The 21,735-nt window shown below is 38.8% G+C and overlaps 1 protein-coding gene across 9 annotated transcripts in view; it reads left to right on the top strand.

Annotated features, from left to right (window-relative positions):
• The window catches only part of SIPA1L1 (signal induced proliferation associated 1 like 1), a 480,253-nt gene that overhangs the window by 180,160 nt on the left and 278,358 nt on the right, over positions 1-21,735 (top strand). For 8 of the 9 annotated variants that reach the window (XM_082647658.1, XM_082647659.1, XM_082647657.1 and 5 more), the window contains exon 3: positions 4,728-4,794. The gene's annotated coding sequence lies outside the window, so the exon portion shown is untranslated. Of the gene's footprint in view, positions 1-4,727; positions 4,795-11,639; positions 11,660-21,735 lie in introns of those variants that run through there. The other variant, XM_082647660.1, reaches the window with a different exon arrangement.

Here is a 21,735-nt window from a genome sequence, read left to right as displayed (position 1 = left end):
GGTCATGGATGTGGGGTTGCAGTTTTTTCTGTGGTGTTTGGTGTAGAGTGGTTTTTACCTAAGACGTTTTTGTCTATCTAGGCTTCCCCGTTACTGATCCTTTAGAGCAGGCTGTTTCTGATACTGGGTCAGAGGTAAGGACAGCATTGCGTGACATGGGGGTGGGGGTAAATCCAGTAAGGAAATAGAGGTTAATGGGAACTAGATATACCACTCTTATAGGAAGGGAAAGGGAAAAACTAGAATGAATCTTGCAGTATTGGGCTGGAATTCAGGCTAACTATGAACTCACAGTTTTCAGTGTACGTGGATAGATACAGAAAGAAATGAAGTAAGTGTGTGCATATATGTGTGTGCTTCTGTTCACCTAGATGACCTAGGAATAGTGATAATCCAGTTGCAATACGCACACCCAGATCTTGGTTTCTAAATACCATTTTCCCCCACTAAAATGGTTGAAATTATCGGACTAAAAAATTACTTTTTAAAAAAAATATCAGTGGACATAAAGTATTGGGTGAAAGTTGGTTGAGAAATAGGATATTTATATAGTCTGAAAGTATCACTTTGCAAAATACTTATTAATTACAAAGAGGAAAAGAGTCACTTTACAGTGGGGAGATCTGGCAGATACCACCCAAATCAAGTGATACAAGTTCACACTACCAGTCAGGGAAAAAAATCAAAATAGCATACTACCTGATAGGGTGCAACGAGAGGAAGGAACTTTTCTGTGGTATTCCTGCTGAAAAGTCATAACTTGAATCTAATCAGCAATTAAGTATCAACAAACCCAAAGTAAGGAACATTCTATTCAATATAAAACTGGCCTGGGCTTCCCTGGTGGCGCAATGGTTTAGAGTCCACCTTCCGATGCAGGGGACACGGGTTCGTGCCCCGGTCCGGGAAGATCCCACATGCTGCGGAGCGGCTGGGTCTGTGAGCCATGGCCGCTGAGCCTGCGCGTCCGGAGCCTGTGCTCCGCAATGGGAGAGGCCACAACGGTGAGAGGCCCGCGTACCGCAAAAACAAACAAACAAACAAAAAAACTGGTCTGAAATCTTCAAAATTGTCAAGTTCATGAAAGTCAAGGACAGTTTGAGGAGTTCTAGTTTGAAATAGACTAATGAGCTGTGAAAGGTCAGTGCCAGTGTGAGATCCTGGATTGGATCCTTTTACTAAAATGGACACTATTGGGATCATTGGAGAAAGTCAAACCTGGACACTGTTGGGACCATTAGATGACCATACTATGTCCGTGTTAATTTCTGGATGTTGATGGTCATAGTTATTGCAGTTTTGGAAGAGAATGCCCTTGTTTATAGAAATGACTCACCAAACTCTGTAGGGGTGATAGGCCGTGATGTTAGCTACTTACTCTCAAGTGGTTCAGGGAAATTATTTGTTCTAGTCTTGCAGCTCTTTTTTTTGTCTTTCTTGAGATTATTAAAGAAAACAAAAAAGACCTCTCCTGTGAGTTGACTTTTTCAAAATCATTAGCTTATGAAACCAATCATTTGAAAGGTTTAAGAGGTTTGCTTTCCCGTGCTGTCTTGTCTGGCAGCTGCCCTTCCTGTGCGGCTTCCTGTTATATCTTGATTTGTCTTTTGGTATTCTGGTTTTAAAATATTCACCATCATTTCCTTACTATATTCTTTTCCCTGCTCATTATTTATTTCCCTTCAACTATATTTTGTTTTTGTGACAAACTTCTTTCGAGGGAAAATATGATTTACAGAAATCTGACACTTTACTGTATTTCAATTCAATGATAATATTGTATTTAGTTTCAACTTACTTTGTGCTATTCTTTTCTCCTCAGTTTTCTGGTGAGCTATTTAAGCTTTCTTTCTTTTTTTTTTTTCTTTTACCATACTGCCTCTGCGTTAGTACTGAGGGTGTTTCAGTAGGCTTTTGGTAAAAAGTATTGGGCTGGTTGATTGCTGTCTTAGAATTTAGAGTTTTCAGAAAGTATAAGCAGGGTAAGGGGAAATTGATAGAGTGGCGAATTCAATGCTATACTAATCCACAGTCTAGTCGTCTCATTACTGTGTGTATGAATGGTTAGCTCCTAAAGGTTTAGGTTAAGCGTATTAGGACCAAGCTGGCCCTAGTCTAAAAATTTGCATGGTTTGAGATGGGAGTAGGGTGTTATGGGGTTAGGGTTAATTGTCAGAGCAGCCTTCTCTTTCTGTGAACGTTAAGTGTAAGTTATCTATTTGGTAGAATCTACCCTTTCCTTTTAGTACAGAAAATCACGGGGTAAGGCCTTGAATTGCCCACCCCCCTCCTCTCTTTCATGGAACTAAAATCCATCATAGGGCTTGTTTTCCTTAGATAGGTTAGAGGACAAACTTCTCTTTAGCAGTTACATTAATTTTTATATTTCTCAGAATGATCGAGGAAAAAAAGCTTTTAAAATCCAGAGTGGTAGTTACATTTCCCTTAGAACACTCCCACACATACAGGCTTTTCTTCAGCTTTTTTTTTTTTTTTTTTTCTTGCTGCTTTTACAGTGTAGGTGGCCTTCTCTGGATTGCTTTTGACAGGAAATTGAGCAAGCTTTCCTTTTTGGAACAGAATATATTTTACTGCTGAGAGAGAGAGAAAAAAAGAAGTGTTTATGTTTTGAAATTTAATTATGAATTTTTATTTGAAGGCTGATTTAAATCTAGAAAAATGGAGGTGGGGCTTAAATTTCAGATTGTGCACTAATATTTCTGAACCTTCCTATTCATTTTTGGGCTTTCTTTTCTTCCTTTATTGGAGGAAGAAAGGAAGGCCCCCAAATTACTTTGCTTCGTAAAGCCACAGCCATGTATGGATATTAAGAAGTTTGTCTTTGTCGTTGTTTTTCTGCTTTTGTCTGAGGCTGCCTTCCCCGGTTGTCTTCTTTTTGTAGTGGAGGTATGTTGGGCTCTACACTGAGTTAATGGGCATCTTGAATCTAGAATGTGTGTTAGCCCTGCCTTTGGAAAAGCGTGTCATTCAGCAAAGCTTCCTAATGATAGGGCTTGTGCACAGGTCTCCAGGGCTGGGTAGAGAGCTCTAGATTGGAACCCTGCCTCTGCCGCAGATCCTACCTGGACTCCTGAACCCCCTGGTGCTTTGAGATAGGAATACCAGTCAACCTGCCAACCACCCAGGTGCTTGCTACCTGGGATGATTGTGGGTGAGTTTGATTTGTGTAGTTTCTTTATAGCACTGGAGATTCAGGGGAAGAAATCGGACTGTAATTAGAATATAAGCCCATATGCCACATCATGGAAATGTTATCCAGTTGGAATGGAGTAATTCTGGTGGAATCTTTCTAAGTATGTTTTTAAATCATATCCTTTCTCTTGAGTTTGACATTGGCATGTTTGTTCAGTCTCTAAGTAGACTACTAGTGCAAATCAACTGTCAGGTATGTTTTGTTTATATAATTAGCTGGTTATAACTTATTAATTAAGATGAACAAAACAAAGTATATATTTCAAGTGTTCCAGGCTTCCTTACCCATTCTGTAGGTGCAATTTGTAGGCCAATCATGTGAAAACTGCAGGTTTCATCATCTGGGGTATCTGATGCTCAGAATATTCTTTTTAGGTTTCTTTTTCCCACAGATTATGGTAGGGTAGGAAAGACCTGTTGCAGGGTCTTCTGGAACTCTGTTCTGCTGTATTATGTAAGATCATAGTGCCAGGGACATGGTAGGCCCTCAGCGAGTCTCATTTTGAATGCAGGTAATGTAAGTTTTGAAGTACCTTTATATTTGGCTGAATGAAAGATGTCCTACTATCCAAGGTGACAGACTGGGAAATTTTCCCCTTTGTCCTCACCAGGAATTGGGAATATCTGCGAGTGAAACAAAGTTCTGGTTCTTCTTACTCTTCTAAGCTTCCATTTTATATGTTTGGGAATTAACCCAGTTTGAAATAGTGTTTCATCTCAGCAAATATTAAAACTTGGTTTCTTGGAAGCCCTTTTGGACATGTATAGTCTGACTTATTTTAATATTTTTAGAAATAGGTACATGTACTGCAGATTTTAATGTTGGCCATGTATATGTATTCTTTTAACTAATAATATGCCTGCAGTCACAGGAAATGTTTTATGGTTATAGTAGAGTTTTTATATATAGCCTATCTGAAATGACCAGTGTGAGAACTGTAGAATTTCTGAGTCGTCAGAATGTTTGGTTGCTGTGGAACAGGCTTTCTCAGTCTCGCTGCTATTGACATTTTGGGCTGGAGAAGTCTTTGTACTGTTCTGTACCCCTTCCTCTGTTGTGACAACCAAAAATATCTTCAGACATTGTAAGATGTCCCCCTGGGGTACAGAATTGCCCCCTGTGGAGAACCACTGGTTGGGAACAGTGGTTCCCACAGGCAGGTGATAGACCAACTACATCAAAATCACATTATTGGGGCACTTCTTACTCATATTGGTTCCTGGGTTTCTCCCCAGACTTCCTGATCAGATCATGTGGAGAGAAACGTGATCTTCCAGACTGAACAGTCAGGTTTAGGAATTTGTTGTATAAGTGGGAGTGGCTGTCGGTTGGCTTAAATTTAAGTGTGTGTTGAACTGCACACAAAGAGATTACAAATTAAAGAGGATTTTAGAGGTAAAGTATAACATTTCACAATTATGATTTGATTTGTAGCTGTGATTTTTCCCCTTTATTACTATTTGCAGAATTTGAAAATAATCTTATACTAAAGTTCATAATTATTTTACTCCAGGTTTTGCAAGAATACCTCAAGTTGGACTCGGAAGTAAGATTTACCACCAACTTTGAAGTGGAATCAGGTGAGTTGGTAGATAAGTCACAAAGGCTTGTCGAACTCCTGTGTTCATTCCTAGAAGACCTGCCGCTCACAGCAGACTTTTGATTTAGTAAATTTGGATTCTATCTTTCTTCCCCACTGGTGTTTCCTCCTTTGTCGTTCTACTGCTGAGAGGCAGAAATGGGGAAGAGGGGAGACTCCTGTGCAGTTTTTAGTCATTGATTTCTGAATTCAGCATTTTCACTGTTACAGTAAATACTTCAGATATTTTTCTGGCAACTTAATAATAAAAATATTTTTGTTACATACGTCTATTTTCATTCCCTAATAATTGCATTTTAGAACATCTTCTATGTGTTTCTTAAAATGTGATGGGAGGTTGGACCCCAGCCCATGTTCTGAATAAGAGCCTTGTTAACCCTGATGCATTAATATATAATTTGGAATACCAAGTGTATCCTGAAAAATTGAGAGATGGCTGGATGATCTGATTGATTGAGATTTGCTCTCGGTTACTGCTAGGTAGAGACCCAGTTCTGTCCTGTGCCTATCCCAACGTTTTAGTGGATATTTCTCAAACATTTTACTCAGTTGTCAAGTGACATTCTCATTGAACAAAATAACAGTTTAATTCGATTCAAAGAGACTTTTCTACAGGCTGAAATGCTATAATATGCTAAGCTCCTAAATTCAGATAAAAAAGCGGTTTGGGGTTATGTGAGTTTCTTTGATTTTGGTACTTTGTACTTAACCTTCTTTTCAGCCAGATGCTGAAACAAAGAGTTTGGGAATTTTTTATCGCCTGCTTTGTCAGAAGCAGAAACAGATTGCCTAAGGAGTCAGCTCTTCCGGAGAGCTGCATTCTATAAAGGACGGTCAAGGTTATCTGAGCATCTCACCTCTGTAAACCTGTGTGCAGAGCTGAGGGCTTCTTTTCAGACGCCTGCTGGGTAATTGGAGCACTGATTTCAAAGTGGCTTGCTATTTCTGACCTTCCTTGAATTTCAGTAAGAGAAATTGGGGAATGATTATCTCTGAAAATGTTTTTAAAGTACATTAGGACACTTTCCTGTTAGCATTGATTTGACCATTCCCAGAGTCATTCTTTAAAAGAGGTAGGAATCCAAGAAAGATTTTTAGATCTCTGTAATTTTTAGCCATTTGAAGAGCCTAAGTTTTTTTTATTAGCAACACAACTGAAAAACTACCTTTGAGAATGCAGTACTTTGCAACCATCAAAAAATTGCTGAGTGGTGAGGCAAACAGCCTGCAGGGTTGCTCAATGTAGGTAGCTGTAGCTCAGGTACTTTGCGAAGGACGAAAAAATCGGTGCATGTTATTGAGTGCCCTCTGGTTTTCACCTCTATCTTGGAAGTTGTTTTCCAAGATTTCCTTTTTTTTTTTTCTCCTCAGTACCTGTATACTATTGAAATGTGCAACTTCAGTGCACTCCCTGTATGTCTTAAGGCATTTTTAAACACTCTTAAATAAGGATCATCTCCTGGTTGGTACACTTGAATATGACAGTTCTTAGCAGAAGTGTTAAGTTCTAGGGTTACTATGAGGGCCAAGCCTGTTTAGCTTTTATGTTGGAGCAGCTACATCTTGTCTTTTAAATTGAGTTTAATAACCTGAACGCCTGGGCACTTAGATCACTTCTTTTAATGGTGGTAATATCTGATGATGCTGGTACAGTACATCTGTTAGGTGAGGTGGGAGAGTCTTCTCCTATGCATTCATGAACACTGGCTCCACTCGGGCAACAGAGGGGAAGGAGCCATGAATGCAACAGTTCTCCACACCTGCTGGCGGCATGACTCTTGGCTTTTCTAAATCAATTCTTCTTTCCTAACTTCTCTCTATTTAAGGACTATCCAAAACAATTCCCTTCCTTCAAAAGAAAACAAAAATCCAAAAAGACAAAAAAAACCCCATAAAGCCGAAACCCACAAAACCTTGTATTTTATATGTAGTCCTATGTGTAGCTTATTGAATGCATCATTCTTGTATTTTTTAATTTATTTATGTTTTGAGTAGTGTTGTTCTAGAATATAAAATTGAACTGAGAAAGTATACTTTTTTCCTTCCCTTAACAATTTTAAAAAATTGCTGTATTCTTTCTAAACACCCAACGAGAAACAGTGATAGTAATTGACAATGATCTCTGACTAAATTATGTGCTTTAGCTTTAACTTGAAGACATTTGAATAATTTTCTCAAGTATATTTTTCTTTGGATTTTCCCATTCTTGTATAGACAATTAGGTACTCGTAGGTGAGTGAGATATTACTTAAATTTTTCCCTTGTTTCAGTTTGGTTATTGCATTCAGGCTTCTGCTTTTAATGGGAGAGTAACTGAGGAAATTTTAAAAAGCTCTTCACTTCTTTTTTTTCTTGAAAATAAAATAAAAAAGAATAACACTAGTCACATTTACTTAAGACTAATAGCTTGCGGGTGTAATACACAAAAATAAAGACATCCTTTTTGTTGTTTTATGGGAAGTCCCAACCATTAGTAAGTGTAAAAAGAGAGAAAAAATATGTATGTCATTGCATTCTCCTAGACTTTTCTTGGTGTTATATGGAGTGGTAGCAAGAAACCTAATAATCATAGTGCCTTACATTGGCCATCCAGATGATAGAATGTCTATAGCAGATTCACAAATCACTTAAGAAATGGAAGCTTGGAGAACATTTTCTCCCTGGCTGACCATCCTGTAGAACTCCCTCTTATCCACTGATGCACCCTACCCCTTTTCTCATTTTTCTTATAAATTATGTCTTCCTTAAAACATGAGAGAACAGCTGTTTATATCCAATAGTTTCCTTTAAACATAGCCCAGTGACAAAGACAGTAGATTAATAACAGGAGTTTGAATATATTAACTCTTAGAAGAAAAAAGCTCAAATGTTGACCTTGAGTAGACTTGTTAGATTCTGTGTGTCAACCTGAGTTAGAGTTTCACAGTGGCACTGAGGGTACAAAAGGGAGGCAACTTTTTCAGATAAATAATAGCTGAAATTTTATATTTTGTTTTTTCTAAACTTTTACTTTATATTAGAGTATAGTTGATTTACAGTGTTGTGTTAGCTTCAGGTGTACAGCAAAGTGATTCAGTTAAACATATACATATATCTGTTCTTTTTCAAATTCTCTTCCCATTTAGGTTATTGCAGAATATTGAGTTCCCTGTGTTATACAGTAGGTCCTTGTTGGTTATCTATTTTAAATATGGTAGTGTGTATATGTCAATCCCAAACTCCCAAGGTATCCCTCCCCCGCACCTTTCCCCTTTGCTCACCATAAGTTTGTTTTCTAAGTCTGTGAGTCTGTTTGCATTTTGTAAATAAGTTCATTTGTATCATTTTTAAGATTTTTTCAGATAAATACAAGTGGAAATTTTATTAACTGAAAGTTGACTATAATGTAATATGAAAATATTAAAAATTCAGAGCAGCAAAGGGATGATTGCAGAGTTTTCCTTTTGTCTTTGGCCGTGACTAATTTGACTTGAATTTGGCATGCCTCGGGGTCACTTCAGCATTATTTCATCATGCTTATTTATCATTCAAAGCTTCGTCTTTGTTCTTAAAAACATTTTAACAGACTGTAGAACTGTACTGTGACCCCTGCACATTTGCTAATGCTATCATCACCTTTCTCTTTTCAGTGAGAACAACTTCTTCTCACTGAATTCTTACCTTTATCTTCTTCAGAACCTGAGAGTACAGCTGTCCCCATCAAATAGAGCGTTGCCTCTTCTAAATTCAGTCGGTGGCAAATAGAACACATGGGAATAGGAATTAAGTTGTCTTTGGAGGAGTGTCTTGTTTCTTAGTACCTGCTCATATGTGGGGGGCCCTGGATTTGTATGGCTATGATTCTTTCTAACGATACCATGTTACCCACTTTCTTGACTGTCCCATAAATTTAAAGTTTGCTGTTAGGAGTAGATTTGAACTTCTAAAGTAAGGAATCAGAAAACAGAGAAGCAATAACATGAACCGTGTTTGAGTGGGTGGAGGGCAGGGTGGGAATTATGCATCGCTCTGCCTCCCCTCCCTGCCTTGAAAACTTGGGTGGGTGGAAGCATTTTTGAACACCTGGCTTCTGGGAGCAGGTCACAGGATGGAATGAGAGGTGAAACTTGGGGAGAGCTAGCACCTGCCAGTTCTTCATGATACACTGATGTGTCTCAAAGGCCTTGGGAAACTCTTAGTATTGGGGGTTTTGCTTTAAAACCTGAGCTTTGTTTTAATGTTTGTCAATACCTAAGAATATTTTAGATATAAAAGGAACTTGTAAATGTCTTCACTAGTATTTGAGTGGCTTTCGTCAAAATCATGCAAGCAAAATTCGGGTCCTATGGTGGGTGAAGTCTTATGTGTAGGGACGTCCAGTATGCCGTGTTTTGGGGGTTTTGGTACTCCTTCTCCTGGGAGGAGGGCTTTATTGTATCTTTTTGGAAAAGACTTTTTTTTTTTTAGTTGACGTTTGTTTATTTATTTATTTTTGGCTGCATTGGGTCTTCGTGTGCACGGGCTTTCTCTAGTTGCAGTGAGTTGGGGCTAGTCTTTGTTGTGGTGCGTGGGCTTCTCATTGCAGTGGCTTCTCTTGTTGCGGAGCATGGGCTCTAGGTGCGTGGGCTTCAGTAGTTGTGGCGCTTGGGCTCAGTAGTTGTGGCTCATGGGCTCTAGGGCGCAGGCTCAGTAGTTGTGGTGCATGGGCCCCAGAGAGCGTTGGCTTCAGTAGTTGTGACGCACGGGCTTAGTTGCTCTGTGGCATGTGGGATCTTCCCGGACCAGGGATCGAACCCATGTCCCCTGCATTGGCAGGCAGATTCTTAACCACTGTGCCACCAGGGAAGTCCCCGGAAATGACTTTTAAGCAAGGCCCTAGGCTTGAGGAAAGCTACTGTTCACATCTGCACAGAACATGCCAGAGTTTCTAGTGAGTCTCTGAGAGGTGTGGGTGTACAGCCCTTCCAGATAACATCAGCCTTTTCAGAGCAGGGGATGTTTCTCAAACCATTGTTTGTTTCTGCACATGGCTAGCTCTGTGTTCTTCTTGTAATGGTTTCCTTAATGAAAATGGACTGATCAGTGCTCTGGAGGAGTCTTCAGTGCTAAATAATGAATGGTTGCTCAAGAACTAATAGACTTTGATTTTTTTTTTCAAGGAGTCATTAAAAAAAAAAGTCTAACTCAGTTCAGTAACTGACCCCTTTCTGCTACTGACGTTTTTTACCCCCAGTCAATTGGAAAATAAATGGTTTGAGAAATTGTCTAGGTAACATTTGATGGGTATAGGGACCTCTGGGCATGTTCTAACCATAAAGCTTTTGTAGTTACAAGCAGTTGGACATTCTACTGCTATTGCTGCTTGTTTCTTCCCTGGATCTATTAGTGGGAAAGTTAATTCAATTAAGTATATAACTGTTTAACTCCAGTTATTTACAGAGCTTTTTGCTTAGTGTTGACAGGGATGGAAATATAACAAAGAAATGCCCCTTATTTTTCTAAGGGGGGAAATAAGACATGATTAAAAATTGTCATACTAAGTGATCAAATGTAATTAGGCCTTTAGTGGAAGTACAAGTAAAATGTATTGAGGTGTCTGTAGAGGGGGAATTAAATCCATGGAGGTGGCATCATTGGAACTGGGCACTGAAAGACCCATCCATCCATCCATCCATCCACTAAAAGAGTAACATTTGTTTCTTCAAACAACCAAAGTAATTCATATTTATTGTGTAAAATGTGGATGTTCCTAAAGGGCACAGACGTCAAAGTAAAAATTACCAAATTCCTACAAGATCACCCAGTCTCTACCACCCAGGGATAACTACCCCTACAACCATTTTCACTTTTTATTTGTGAGGTTTTTCAAACATGCACAAAAATAGAATAGCACAGCGATCCCCCATGTTCCCATCAGTCTAGCTTCAACAGGTACAGACATCTTGCCTTTCTTGTTCCATCTATCTTCTTCCTTTTTGATTGTTTAAAAAAATTTTTTTTTGAGTTTTAAAGCACAGCCCAGATATTATACCATTTAACCAAAATACTTCAGTAAGAATTTTAAACAGATAATGACTTAAAAAATAGTCACAATGTCATTACCCTTAATGAAATTAATAATTATTTAATATCATTTACTTCTAGTTTGTCCTGGTGTCCATGTTCACTTCCTTTGTCTCAAAATTGTCGTTTTACAGTTTGTTGGAATCAGGATCCAAGCCTGATGAACGCATTGCGTTTGTCTCTTTCAAGACTTTCTTAATCTGTAACATTTTCCCTTCTCTCCTTTTTTTCATGTAATTTATTGTAGGAGAAATTGGGTCATTTGCTTTTCAGGATTGCTAATATTATAATAGTTTTCTTTCATTTTTGTCCTTCTACGTGACCATGTATATGTTTTAAAAGCAAAATTGGGATCATACTTTGCATGCTGTTTTATAAGATATTTTTAACACAATGATATAAGGAGGACAGTTTGTTATTATTTAGTCTTCTATGATTAGTTTTTCTTTTCTGTTAAATCTTATGGCATTATAGTAACTAAAGATGAGAAGGATGCGTTTGACTGTATTTAAAGTAAATCTTACATTGATTATATGTAGTATTACAACAACGAATTGGTTATTTTTCCCCTCTCTCCCTCCCTCCTTCCCTCCCCCTGCCCCATTCCTCCCTCCCTCCCTTCCTTCCTTTCTTCCTTCTTTCCTTCCTTTCTTCCTTCTTCACTCTAGGACTTCTTACAGATAGACATAGTATTGGCAATGCAGTTGCCTGAATCAAGAGCCATTTTATTTTCCCTGAAGAATGGAGATATGGATGGGTGTATAAACGAGAGCCTGGCTGATGGTTCACTCCTCGCTGAGGAGGTAAATGGTGCCCACGCAAGGCCCTGATTTTTCTGGAGAGTCCCTGCAAGAAGGGAACCCTGCTTGTTATTGTTGCTGTAAGCTGACCTTTACTAAAAAGTTAAGTTTGCATTCTCCCATACACATTGACCACTGGTGGGAAAGGATTCTTAGTGGTTAAAGGGAGCGTTCACTGTTTTAATTTAGTAATGTTAACATAATCTTGACGATTCTATATTAGGTCCTCTTTCAGTTTTTAGCCTGGAAAAAAGAATATGTGTGCAAGCTCCTGCCAATAATAATTTGTTATACCTGCTTGAAGCTTCATGTGGCCATTTAAGTCGACAGTCTTCTGTTCTTCATCAGATAAAACCCCAGCTTCATTTGTGATGTTCTGCTTGCTCCTGGTAGTTTGTCTTCTTTTACATTTGATTAGATTTGAATTCAGCAGTGGTTGCAAGGATATCTGTATTTCGCCTGATTCTGTAATCCTGTCATTTAACAACCCAGTAACATCCTTGTAAGATGTTTTTTATTAATTAATTTTTTAATAAAAGTAATAAATGAGTTTATAAGATTTACTCCCTGTCTCCTCTTGCTGGTTCCCCTGTTCTCCAGAGGCAAACACTTCGTTGATTTGGTATTTATAATATAAACGTATTGTATTTTGTGTTTAAAATTTCACGTAATTGGTGGTGTATTGAATATCACTAACTATTTTTTTGTCATTCAGGAACATGGTTTGGAGTTCTGTCCATGCTAGTTGATATAAATCTAGTTCATCCTTTTTAACTGCTGCCTAATGTCATGCAGACTAGTCATGGGAATATACCATAGTTTTCCTGCCATTTTCCTATTGGTGATCTTCTAGGTTGTTTCCGATAGCTTCCGATTACAAAGAAGGCTGCAAAGAATAACCTTGTCCTTGGTTCTGTGTACGTGGGCATATGTTTCTCTAGGCAGTTGTCAGGTCATGGGATATTGTAATAGATACTCCCAAATTGTTTTACCAGAGTGACTCCCATCAACAGAGAGAATTTAATCTTTAATTCCACATATTTATCTAGAGAAATGGGATGGAGCTGGGCTAATTTTGAAGAACTGACTTATTGACAAATAAGTAGACCTCATTAACTTCTAATATTTGGCTATGAAGTGTTTTTTTCTTTTTTAAGGCTAGTTTTATTTATTGGACTCTATTTTGCTACCAGATGTGAATTTATTTATACGTATGGAATTCTGCAATTAAATAATGACAGGTACATTGTCATAATTGCTATTGAGCTTTTGTATAGAAATAACAGCTTGTTTTAGTATCTGTGCATTGGAGGTAAAGCTGGGTGTGAGGGCTGTCTTCTGTGCTTCTGAGGATGGAAGCCCCCTTCAGTTAATTGCTCACCTCTGTTCTAACGGCTAAGGAACATGCTGAATGTTCAGTGTAACACCTCCCTCATTAGGGACACTGCAGGCAGAGGGAATACATAATTAAATGAGAGCCACTGCTGTCACAGGAAGACATACCATGCTTTGTCCTTTGGGTTTCCCTTAAAGGACTTCTTAGAGGGCACTCTTCAAAGTAAAGGATGGTCTATACCCCTTTGCTTTCCTTTGTCTAGCATGACAGGGAAGACAGATACAGTTCCTTATTCCTTTGCTCTCTTAAGAAAAGAATATAACCATTATTTTATCGGTTGATTATGTTCAGGAGCTTGGATTTTTGAAGTCAGTCTTAATATTATGCCCCTTCTTTCTCCACAGTAGTTATCGTGTTTTTTTTTTTTTTTTTTTTTTAAATTTTTTGGCTGCATTGGGTCTTCGTTGCTGCGCGCAGGCTTCCTCTAGTTGCGGCGAGCGGGGGCTACTCTTCGTTGCGGTGCGCGGGCTTCTCGTTGCGGTGGCTTCTCTTGCTGCAGAGCACGGGCTCCAGGCACGCGGGCTTCAGTAGTTGCGGCACCCAGTCTCAGTAGTTGTAGCACGTGGGCCCTAGAGCACACAGGCTTCAGTAATTGCAGTGTGTGGGCTCAGTAGTTGTGGCTTGCAGGATCTAGAGTGCAGGCTCAGTAGTTGTGGAGCACGGGCTTAGCTGCTCTGCGGCATGTGGGATCTTCCTGGACCAGGGATTGAACCTGTATCCACTGCATTGGCAGGCGGATTCTTAATTACTGTGCCACCAGGGAAATGCTCATGCATTTTCTTTTTAATATCTAAAATCCTCTACCTGGAGGCCTCATCAGGATGCTGAGCCTTGCTGTTTTCATCTGTCAGTGGGCTCCCAAGCCACGTACCTTGCAGGGTTGTAAGGTGTTCATTGCCTGTGTGGTGCCTACCAGGAAACGAGCTGTCCAAGTCATGTGGACCACCCTTCCCCTGTAACAGATGAGGAAACCGAGGTTCAGAGTGTGAAGTGACATGTATTCTCCACTTTTGGTTTATCTTAATGACTAAAATAGATCCCTGCCACACATTACGTCCCATTGCATCTCTGCTTCTTGAGAAAGCACAGTGGTAGCTTCTGTGCGCATCTTTCTCCTTGCCTGGCATTTCCTTTTCTTCTCTCTACCTGTCAGTCACCTTTCCCTCCTTTGAAACATGTTCAAGTTCCTTTCCTCAGGGAGGCTGTTCTGGCTAATCTGGCAGATGGATGTTATTTCATATCCTCATCCCCTCAGATGTGTCATTTCACTGTGGACATTTGAACTCATTTGTATGTTTCTTGGAAAACTCTTCTCTGTCCCCATATTATTTAGAAAGGACCTATACCATAAAATGCTGGTTATTTAGGGGGAAAGAACTACTTTAGAAGAAAACCATATTTGTTAGCAACGCAATGTTATTTCTGTGTTTTGAAAGGGAAAATTTCAGTGGACAGAGCTAAGCTCTTAATGTGCACTGTACCATGCTTTGTTAGCATGTTCACTGCTACTCACCTCTGTTCTGCCTTTTACACAGTCACCTTTCAACCCAGTAGGTTCGAACTAAGGATTGTGTTAAATAAACGAGAACAAAATTCTCCACTGATCATTCATGTATCTTTGCCTGTGGATGAGTTTGCCTGTGACTTTCCCCCAGTGTTCCCCTCTTTTTTCTGTGCTGTGAAAAGTGGTAAACAAAACAAAAATATCACGTAGCAATATGCACTCCTAAAGATAGCTTGCAGAAGAAGTTATATGTGGACTAACCAGTACATAGAAGATCACATGAAAGCCAAGTTAGAGACGTTTATAATCTTAAACATGAACAAATGCACAATTCAGTGAATGTTTCACTGTACAGAGTACACATTTCAATTTCACTTCAACATGCAGTTGGATGAATCATTTTCTCATTCACTTGAGAGCTGCTTATATGTGGCACCAGTTTGTAAGCAAATATCATTTTGTGTTTGTGCTAGGCCGCTGTGGAATAGGGTAGTAATGTGGGGACCAAAGGCGTGTGTTGATGTGTATGTCTGTGTAAAAAGACTGCAGGGTCTTAGTTTATATTTGGGGTGTGAAGGAAAAGAAGTCTGATAGATCTGGAAGGAGCCTTAACTGTCGTCTGTACATTTTGTAGATGAAAAATAGGTATTCACAGAGATCAGTGTTTGCCCCAGGTTATATTGCTTTATGGTGTTGGTACTTGGGCTTAGAGCTCTGGGCTGGTGGAAATGGGATGGCACTATTAATGCTTTTGCGACACATTCAGTGGTATTTCTTTACCCATTCAGGGACCTCAGAATATTTCCTAAGTCATTTGTCTTTTGTACTTTGAATATGTTTTTAATTAATTTTTATTGGAGTGTAGTTGCTTTACAATGTTGTGTTAGTTTCTACTGTACAGCAAAGTGAATCAGCTGTACGTATACATATATCCCCTCTTTTGTTTGGATTTCCTTCCCATTCAGGTCACCACAGAGCACTGAGTAGAGTTCCCTGAGCTATACAGTAGGTTCCATTAGTTATCTATTTTATACATAGTATCAATAGTGTATATATGTCAACCCCAATCTCCTAATTCATCCCACCTCCCCCTTCCCCCCTTGGTGTCCATACATTGGTTCTCTACATCTGTGTCTATTTCTGCTTTGCAAATAAGTTCATCTATACTATTTTTCTAGATTCCACATATATCCGTTAATATATGATACTTGTTTTTCTCCTTCTGACTTAGCTTCACTTTGTATGACAATCTCTAGGTCCATCCACGTCTCTACAAATGACCCAATATTGTTCCTTTTTATGGCTGAGTTATATTCCATTGTATATATCACATCTTCTTTATCCATTCATCTGTCAATGGATATTTAGGTTGTTTCTATGCCTTGGCCATTGTAAATAGTGCTGCTATGAACATAGGGGTGCATATATCTTTTCAAATTATAGTTTTGTCTGGATATATGCCCAGGAAGGGGATTGCTGAATCATATAGCAACTCTATTTTTAGTTTTTTGAGGAACCTCCATACTGTTTTCCGTAGTGGCTGTACCAACTTACATTCTTACCAGCAGTGTAAGAGGGTTCCCTTTTTTCCACACCCTCTCCACCATTTGTTGTTTGTAGACTTTTTAATGATGGCCATTCTGACTGTTGTGAGGTGGTACCTCATTGTGGTTTTGATTTGCGTTTCTCTAATAGCTAGTGATGTTGAGCATCTTTTCATGTGCCTGTTAGCCATCTGTATGTCTTCTTTGGAGAAATGTCTATTTAGGTCTTCTGCTCTTTGGACATTCTTAAGCATGCTGCCCACAAGTTTTTTTTCCTGAAGAGACATCATAGAAAACCAAAACTTTGTCTAAACTGGAGTTTTAGCATTTTATTCTATTGTTAAATAAGTGATTTTTCTTTGAAAAGCATTTTCATGGCCTTTGTGGAAAAAGTTTTTGAAAACCCAAGGCAGTTGCACAATGTCACCTTTTCAAGTGTTGACGTTAAGTTAATTATGCCTAACTTCTACCATAAGGACTTCATCTTACTTGTCTTTATAGTCCCTACAGCTCTAGCACAGAGCAAAATGTTTAGGAAGTGAGGTTGGAGGGTCGTTTATCTAAAATACTTCTATGTTTCTGCCCAAATCCTCAGTGAGAAGTACTTCACCCATCTCTGCCCCTTCTCTCTTCCATGTCGTTGTGAACTAAGGATCACAGGAAACCCCTAGAAGAATTATTTGGCTATTTGAAATACAAAATTTCATGCTAATCAAAAATTGGATCACTGGACCAGAACATAATAATTTTGGCTCTCATTTGTTAAACTCTTACCATGTGGCAAATGTTCTCCATATTCTTTGAGAATAGAGCTGACTTGGCATGGCCTCTGTCTTTAAGTACCTAAAATCTAGCCTTTGAGGCAGGTGTGTGTTTAGGTGCAATAATGGAAGTATATTAGAAGTGTTGAAGCAATACACATACCCTTGGTGTTTCTCGTTAGCAGTATGTGGAAGGATATGAATACCATGAACGATGGAAGTAATTAGGTTTTTTAAAATTAAATCTTATGTTTTGAATAGCTAATATATAACCATAGAGTAAAATCCAAAAGGTTATGCAGTGAAACTAAACTGTGTAGATTTTATTCGAATCTCACAGTTTTTCTGCTGATGCCCTTTTTCTCTTCAAGGATTCAATCCAGAAATGTCAGATTACATTTAGTATATATACTTTTTAAAATTTATTTTTACACAAATTGTAGCATACTGTACTGTGCTTTTCACTCTTTCATTCCAGTTTGTGATTGTACTTTATTATACAGTCTCTTAATAGTGGACTTTATGTTGTTTCTGATCTTTTGATATTATTAACAGTGCCTCTATGGCTTGTCCTTGAACTTTTAAGTGTGCAGGTTTATATAGAGGAGTTTCTGGGTTAAAGAATATGTATCCTAAAACTGGTGTAGCCACTGTGGAAAACAGTATGGAGGTTCCTCAAAAAGTTGAAAATAGAACTGGCATATGATCCAGCAATTCCAGTTAGGGGTATCTATCCGAAGAAAGCAAAAACACTAATTTGAAAAGATATGTATGCCCCCCTGTGTTCGTTGCAACATTATTTTCATTAGCTAAGATATGGAAATAACCAAAGTGTCCATCCGTAGATGAGTGGATAAAGAAGATATGGTATAGATGTACAACGGACTATTTGCCATAAAAAAGATGAAATGCTGCCATTTTCCCTAACATGGATGGACCTGGAGGGCATTGTGCTAAGTGAAATAATTCAGACAGAGGAAGACAAGTACCCCATGATTTCATTTATATGTGGAATCTAAAAAACAAAACAAACAGAAAAACCAAAACAAAGTCCAGACTCATAGATACAGAGAACAGATTGGTAGTTGCCAGAGGGGAGGGGATTTGGGTTGGGTAAATTGGGTGAAGGGGATCAAGAGGTACAAACTTCTATGTATAAAATAAGTCAGGGGGATGTAATGTACAGCATGGGGATGCAGTCAGTAATACCGTATTAACTTTGTATGGTGACAGATGGTAACTAAACCCATTTTGGGGATCATCTCACAATATATACAAGTGTCGAACAACTATATTGTACATATGCAACTAATATAATATTGTATGTCAAATATATGCTTCAATTAAAAGAAAAAAGAAGCAAAAGCCATTCAGCTAAAAAGGGGCTCTGCCAAGAATAGAAAAAAAAAAGCATGACCATCTGCCATACATTTATGCTCTTCTGGTATGGTAGTTGTTTCTCCCACTAAAAAACCCCACACCAAGAATATGTATCTTCACATCTTTGATAAGTATTGTTAAACTGTCCTCCACAGACATTGTACAGATTTACACTGCCACCAGCAATGTACGCCTTTCTCTTCCCACTTGCCAGTAGTGTGTGAATAAACCTTGTCCGTTTCATAGCTGAAGAAAGGAATCTTCTTGTGGCTTTCCTGTGCGTTTCTCTCGTAAATGAGGTTGCACATACTGTTGGGTGTTTAAGAGCGGTTTTTCTTTCTGTGAATGGACTCTTGTGATCTTTTTGCCCATTTATCTAATGAGATAAGAGGTTAGCACTTTGTGATAGGAGCTGCTGATTTCTTTTCCTGGGTTCATATTTTGTCATTTATGGTAACTTTTGCCATGTGTAATTTGTTACTTTTGGATAATCAAATTTATTCATCTTTTATTTTATGGGTTTTGGATTTTATGTCCTACTTAGAAGGGTTTTACACTCTCAAAGAGGATGAATGATATCTCCTGGTTTCTTTTAATATTGGGTGGGCCAAAAAGTGCCTTCGGGTTTTTAAGTAAAAATAAAAGGCATGTTTTTCATTTTCACCAAGAACTTTATTGAACCATGTATTCACCCTTTGTTCCACTACCTTCTGACATTTTTCAGGCAACTTCATAATTCCATCTTCCCAAAACTTTTTATATTTCTGAGCAAAGAACTGTTCTAGGTGCCTTTTACAGTCTTCCAGGGAACTGAAATTTTTTCCATTAAGAGAATTTTGTAAAGACCGAAATAAATGGAAACCCGAAGGTGCAATGTCTGGTGAGTGTGGCGGATGAATCAGAACTTCCCAGCCAAGCTGTAATAGTTTTTGCCTGGTCATCAAAGAAACATGGCCGCCTTGCGTTATCCTGATGGAAGATTTTGCGTTTTCTGTTGACTAATTCTGGACGCTTTTCGTCGAGCGCTGCTTTCAGTGGGTGTAATTGGGAGCAGTACTTATCGGAATTAATCATATGGTTTTCCGGAAGGAGCTCATATAATAGAGGACTCCCTTCCAATCCCACCATATACACAACATCACCTTCCTTGGATGAAGACCAGCCTTTCGTGTGGTTGGTGGTGGTTCATTTCACTTGCCCCACGATCTCTTCCTTTCCATATTATTGTACAGTATCCACTTTCATCGGCCATCACAATTTGTTTTAAAAACAGAATGTTTTCATTATGTTTCAGTGGAGAATCGTATGTGGAAATACGGTCAAGAAGGTTTTTTTCGCTTAACTTATGTACAACCCAAACATCAAAGCGATTAACACAACCAAGCTGATGCAAATGATTTTCCATGCTTGATGTGGATATTTCGAGTATGTTGGCTATCTCCCGCGTGGTATAACATTGATTGTTCTCAATTAATGTCTCGATTTGATGGCTATCAACTTCAACTTGTCTACCTGACCGTGGAGCATTCCCCAGCAAGAAATCTCCAGCACGAAACTTTGCAAACCACTTTTGACATGTTCGATCAGTCATAGCACCTTCTCCATACATTGCACAAATCTTTTTTTGTGTTTCGGTTGCGTTTTTACCTTTTTTGAAATAATAAAGCATAATATGCCAGAAATGTTGCTTTTTTCCTTACATCTTCAATATTAAAATGACTACACAAAAATTCACCAATTTGGTAAGTCTTTCCTTTTTTTTTTTTTTTTTTTTTTGTGGTACGTGGGCCTCTCACCATTGTGGCCTCTCCCGTTGCGGAGCACAGGCTCCGGACGCGCAGGCTCAGTGGCCATGGCTCACGGGCCCAGCCGCTCTGCTGCATGTGGGATCCTCCCAGACCAGGGCATGAACCCGTGTCCCCTGCATCGGCAGGCGGACTCTCAACCACTGCGCCACCAGAGAAACCCCCTTTTTTTTTCTTTTGGCTGCGTTGGGTTTTCATTGCTGCAAGCAGGCTTTCTCGAGTTGCCGCGAGCGGGGGCTACTCTTCGTTGTGGTGCTCAGGCTTCTCATTGTGGTGGCTTCTCTTGTTGCAGAGCATGGGCTCTAGGCACCGGCTTCAGTAGTTGCAGCACGTGGTCTCAGTAGCTGTGGCACGTGGGCTCTAGGGCACGTGGGCTTCAGTAGTTGTGGCACACGGGCTGAGTAGTTGTGGTGCATAGGCTTAGTTGCTCTGCAGCACGTGGGATCTTCCCCGACCAGGGATCGAACCCGTGTCCCCTGCATTGTCAGGCGGATTCTTAACCACTGTGTCTCTAGGGAAGTCCCAGGTCTTTTTTTTAAATGCATGCTGATAGGACAGCTGTCACATACAATCTAACACAATTGTTTCGAATGAAGTTAAAGACAGCTAAGTGCTACTAGAGCCATCTTACGGAAAAAACCCGAACGAACCTTTTGGCCCACCTAGTACTTTTGTAGTTTCTTTTTTTTTTTTGAATGTTTAAATTGTTTGATCAGTTTGTAATTTGTTGTTGTTGTGAGTTGATATCCCATTTTCTTTTCCATATGGCTGTACAGTTGTGCCTGTACCATTTATTGAGGAATTTATCTTTTCTGCACTGATTTTGAGTGTTACGTTTTATCCTATATCAAACTCTTTGAAGTATTTTTAGAATTTTTATTTTATCCTTGCTTTGATGGTCTATTCATGGACCAGTTTCACACTTTTAAATTGTTGTATATTTATAACACATCTTACTATCTGGCAAGTATTAAAGCTAGTTTCCTTTATTACTCTTCTTTTTCATAATTACTATTCTTATTTATTTTCCCATATGAACTTTAGACTCAGATTCTGAACTTTCATTCGTGATAAATTGGCACATTCATTTAGATTTTTTTAAAAGCATTGATCCTCTAGGAATTTGTTTGGTATAGCTCAAATATTTCTCAACTTCTGCATTTTTTCAGTTGAGGTGTAACTGACATATAACATTGTATTAATTTCAGGTGTACAACATACTGATTGGACATTTACATACATTGCACAATGATCACCACAATGTGTGTTGTTAATACCCGTCACCATACATATGGATAGTTACAAACTTCTTTTCTCTTGTGATGAGAACTTTTAAGATCTACTCTCCTAACAACTTTCAGATGTGCAATGCAGTATTATTAACTGTAGTTGCCATGCTGTACATTACATCCCCCTGACCTATTTCTTTTATAAATGGAAGTTTTCACCTTCTGACCACCTTTACCTATATCACCCACCCCTTACCCTCTGCCTTTGGCAACCACCAATATGTTCTCTGTCTATGAGCTTGGTTTGTTTGTTTTGTTTTTGTCTTAGATTCCACATATAAGTGAGATCATGTGTTATTTTTCTTTCTTTGTGACTTATTTCACTTAGCATAATGCCCTCAAGGTACATCCATATTGTTGCAAATGGCAATATTTTATTTTTATGGCTGATATATATTCT

The sequence above is a fragment of the Grampus griseus genome (assembly GCF_964374135.1).
Source record: "Grampus griseus genome assembly, chromosome: 2".
In the NCBI taxonomy this organism is placed as follows: Eukaryota; Metazoa; Chordata; class Mammalia; order Artiodactyla; family Delphinidae; genus Grampus; species Grampus griseus.
The sequence above is the reverse complement of the archived record's forward strand: the minus strand, read 5'-3'. Positions and strand labels throughout refer to the sequence as shown.